This window comes from Octopus bimaculoides, chromosome 18 (genome assembly GCF_046866305.1).
Source record: "Octopus bimaculoides isolate indiv1 chromosome 18, ASM4686630v1, whole genome shotgun sequence".
NCBI classification, from domain to species: Eukaryota; Metazoa; Mollusca; class Cephalopoda; order Octopoda; family Octopodidae; genus Octopus; species Octopus bimaculoides.
This window is the reverse complement of record NC_142945.1, coordinates 33,768,357-33,773,356: the sequence shown is the minus strand read 5'-3', so window position 1 is coordinate 33,773,356 and position 5,000 is coordinate 33,768,357. Positions and strand designations below refer to the sequence as shown.

Sequence of the window (5,000 nt, the reverse complement as noted above, 5' to 3'; positions counted from 1 at the left end):
CACCAACATATAACTGGTGTAAGAGATCAATTAAAAACATTATTCCTTTTATAAACATTTTTTGCCAGGAAATCATCCTTCTATTCTGCAATATATAAAACAACTTGATTTAATTGAAACAATTGTTTTTTTTTTTAATCAGCTACAGATAGATAAGGGACACATAAAATATTACGGTTAGAATATCAGTCCCTAATCTTTTCTAGCCTAAAAGAGTCTTCATTTAATATTAGGCGAGAAAAATATTGTTGTGAACGTAACTGTTAGTAATAATAAAACAAAATAGGAAATTGCTGTTATAGGTTAAAAACTTCAATCATTAATTTCTTTTCATTTAATTTCTATTAATTTGTTTAAAATGTGCTTGTCATTAAACCAATGTTTGAGTTCAATATTTTAATTAATTAAAAAAGTTAGCAATAACACTTTACAGAATTTCGCTTTTTTTTTTTGACAAACATCTGTTGGTGATATTCTCCCAGTTACTCAGCCACTTGAAATGAATAACAGAATTAAAAGCAGCAATGAAACTTTCACCTTAAGCCCATCCTACAAGGGTAAAGATGTGAAAGAAACTTGAAAATCTCTTTACATAGCATTCATTTCAATTTAGCAAAGTGAAAATAAGATGTTGATCTATTATCAGTTCTGGATGACCAGTTTAATTACAACAGAACAAAGAATCAACCATGTGAAAGTTAATCTCTTCACTTCACAATGAAGCCAATTACATTAAAGAAATGCTTCACTAGATTTTGCCAATATTTTATAAAATCTTAAGTTTAGTTCAATCTGAAAATCCTACATTAGGATAATGTAGTAACATTAGACAATTATTCATCCTCAGTTGTAAAAGGAATATTTATTCATCTGCTTAAGTCGTTGACCAGGAAGTGGAATAAATTATTAATTGAAATTGTATTTAGTAAAGTAAATTTTAAAAAATAAATGTTAAAAAATAATAAATAGTAACATCTGTATTAGAATTTGGAAGATACACTTGCTCACTTAAAATATATAATTGATATAGATATTACTTTGTAGGATGTATATACATCCCAAACCTTGGTAACCTACACTTTCATAATTCCAACCAACTGTTCAAACATTTATTGCATGCTTTATCTTAATTTGATTGTAACCATTACTATCTACATTAAAGAGTTTGCAATACAAATATAATTAAAATATATATTGGTTTCAAATTTTGGCACAAGGCCAGCAATTTCAGGGAGCAGATAAGTCAATTAGATCTACCCCAGTGTTTTACTGGTACTTATTTGAACTCAGAACATAAAAATCTACTGAATGCCACTAAGCATTTTGCTTAGGGTGCAAATGATTCTGCCAGCTCGCCACCTTAATCCCTAAAATACACCCCTTGAAAATAATAAAATTTTCCTAAAAAACAGACCATATTTTTGTTTCACCAGTCAGGTGGCTAAAGGATAAAGCACTGGCTTGAATGGTACAGAAGAGCAAGTCATAATATTAGTGAAAGTATAAATATGTAGTTTACCATTATTTCATTTTATTCTTCATGGAACTCTATTATCAAAATTTTTGCTTTCATTCAGAAATATTTTGTGAGCAGATGAGTTTTTTGGTATTTTCCTTGTGCAAGTTAGCAATTTTGAAGCCATGCTATCTTAGACTATCTGTAGTTTTATGACAACAAAAATATTAAAAAAAAAGAAAGAAGAAAACCTGTCCACGTTAAAGTTTTCATATTTCAATTGAACCTTTGTAGTAGATTACTTGTGTACTTCTGTACAGACTGAGTCCTGCAAACCTGCAGATAGTCATGTTGCCAATAGAGAGTTGCACATATCTGGCTCTGATATGACATTGAATACAGTTTACACAACATTCATTTCTCTGCAAGGATAAAACCAACTTAGAATGCAGCTTGCACAGAACACAGAGAGATGCACTACAACTTGCATCTTCAGATTATTTAAAATGTGTTACTATTACACCTTACATAACTATTATAGCAATAGCCTATGTGCTGTTTACATAACAATTACAATCACAAACCATTTGTAGCTTGTGAAGCTATTTACATTTTTTAACTCACATCAGTATTTGTTTTTAATCTCTTATGAAGCAAGTGTTGAGCTAAATAAATAACCATAGCATTTCTGCCACTTCTGGTGAAAATAAGTTCATTTTCTCTTCTTTTACAATGAACAGTGAGAAATTTGAAACAAGAATATTTGCAAGTTATTATTGTAAACAATTTAGAATGTTATATCATTTCATATATTATATTATATTCTAACTCAAACATGTACTATCAACAGCTTGTACATTTTGTTTGATATCAGTGCAAATATTAATTATCCCTACTAGATACGTGTATATGTCCAATTGTGTGTGTGTGTGAATTAGAAACTGTAGTTTGGCATTAGTGCATTTTTATGTATAATATTATTTTCTTTAGACAAGCACCAAAGCATTTTATATTTATTTCAATGGTTCATCAACGCTTTCTTTATGATGTAAGGAAAATAAGCTCATTTTTCTTACATCATGATGAAAAGAGATCAGCTGACAAAATATCAAAATAAACTTGAAACATTTTAGTGCAAGCCTAGAGGATATTTTTATATATAACCACATGTGATCATTGGCAATTTTTTTTTCCTACGTCTTCTTTTCTATTGGATATTTCTATGTCTTCTGCTTCTGAAAAAGAGCTTTGCTCAAAACATAAAATCACCTTTCTTTCCCTTCCTGAGCGTCTGCTAATACTTTACATGTACCACGTCCTCATGCTGTTTTATTTTTGTGCGTTTGTTCTTCGTTTGTTTTGGATTTACTATATATATATATATATATATATATATATATATATATATATACAAGAGACATATATTCCCCTCCCCCCTTCTCTCTCTCTCCCCAACTGAGGTAGAGACCAATTGCTGTCCTTTTATTCATACTCTAACCTCACATCACCTGGCACAAAGCCACCTTCCTCAGTTGAGAGGTCTTGTCTTGTGAGTTATTTGATGACCTCACTGCTGCTGATGTTATGTAAAAAAAAAGCACCCAGTACACTCTGCAAAGTGATTGGTGTTAGGAAGGTTGTTCAGCCATAGAAACCATGCCAACTGGTAGAGCTTGGTGCAGCCTTCTGACTTGCCAGCTCTTGTCATACCATGCAAACCATGGAAAGAGGATATTAAATGCCACTGCAATGAGGACAATGTATGACATGCTTCTTAGCTTAACGATAAACAGAATTTAGAAAATTTAACAAATAGGAGTGGCTGTGTGGTAGGTAGCTTGCTTACCAACCACATGGTTCTGGGTTCAGTCCCAGTGCGTGGCACTTTGGGCAAATGTCTTCTACTATAGCCTTGGGCCAACCAAAGCCTTGTGAGTGGTTTTGGCAGACGGAAACTGAAAGAAGCCCGTCGTATATAAGTATACATATATGTGTGTTTGTGTGCCTGTGTTTGTCCCACCACCATCGCTTGACAACCAATTGTGGTGTGTTTACGTCCCCGTAACTTAGCGGTTCGGCAAAAGAGATCGATAGAATAAGTACTAGGCTTACAAAAAATAAGTTCTGGGGTCAATTTGCTCGACTAAAGAAGGTGCTCCAGCATGGCTGCAGTCAAATGACTGAAACAAATAAAAGAGTAAAAGAGTATATATTTACTTGGGCCAGTCTTTCACTGATTTCAAGAGATGTTGCTTAATATAAGTTAGTTCATTTTCTAATATTACATGCAAATACTCCACCTCATTAGTAAATCATATTCCAATATCACAATGCTAATAACATTCCTGTAATATTACCGAATCTATTAATAGACTGGAAGAGCTTACCAAGTTGGCTGCACTACATGCAATCCACTGATGAGATATGTGAAAATAGGGATCCTCTCTTTAATAAACAGTGGAATACACTTACATTCTAGCAGCCTCGGCATTTTTTTTTAACTGTGTACTTTATACAATAAACACCAATTGTTTTTTGATAATTATAAATCTGCATCTTGATTTAACATTTTCATCCTATCTTTTATATTTCCTTCTTTATCAATGTACAAATGAAGGCTGAAGGCATCAGTATGGCTGTGTGGATAAGAAGCTTGCTTCCCAAACATGTCCTTTACAGCATCTAGAGTAGGTGTATTTTGCTATAGTCCCTGGCCAACCAAAGCCTTTTCAGTGTATTTGGTCAGTGGAAACTAAAAGAAGCTTGTCATCGGCCAGTGCATGTTTGTATGGTTGTAATTGAGCATATTGTTTTGCTTGGAAATAGCTTATAGTAGGCACCAAGAAGGGCATCTGGCCATAGAAAAACTGCTTCAACAAACATTGTTTGACCTCTGCAAGCTATGGAAAAGTGCAGCAGCAGCGGCGGCGGCGGTGGCGACGACGACGACGACGACGACTAAACTGGGTTTAATTAGAATTACGGTACACTTTTATTCCTAAAACTTAAAGTCTTCAAAATTCTGTTTATATAAGGATCAGTTTCCTTTTAGCCTCTCCTTCAACATTTACAAATTCACCGTTATTCCTCTTTATTTTATCAGTTTTTCTTATTTTCAGGTCTCTCAATTTTTAATTCTTGAATTTTTCAGTTGACTTCTGTCTTATCTACACTGTTGGATTCTGTATTACGGCAGCCAAAATGTTACTCTGTCACCCACAGAGAAGAGGAGGAGTAATTTGCTCGGCCCTTTCTTTCTTATAATGAATTCCTTTTGATCTTCTTTTTCTACTCTCTTTTCCTCAAACTTAGAATTATGATATATCTCGATCAGTCTGGTTCCAATGAACCACATGGCCTTTTCACCTGTTCTTGGCTGTTTTCATTCTCCTCCTTTCTTTTTTTCTAAGCTCTCCATTGCATGTTCTCACTCTTGATTTCACAGCCTTTCTTCTTTATGCTCTTCCACCTCGTCACTACTAATCTCTCTCTTTCTCCTTCTTTTTATTGCTGTTTCTATGCTCTTAAGAATCGGTTTATTACT

General features: G+C 33.5%; 1 long non-coding RNA gene across 1 annotated transcript in view; it reads right to left on the bottom strand.

The window, feature by feature from the left end:
* LOC128249803 (uncharacterized) overlaps nucleotides 1–5,000 on the bottom strand; it is a 489,384-nt gene that overhangs the window by 19,507 nt on the left and 464,877 nt on the right. The gene's annotated exons all lie outside the window — the stretch shown is intronic.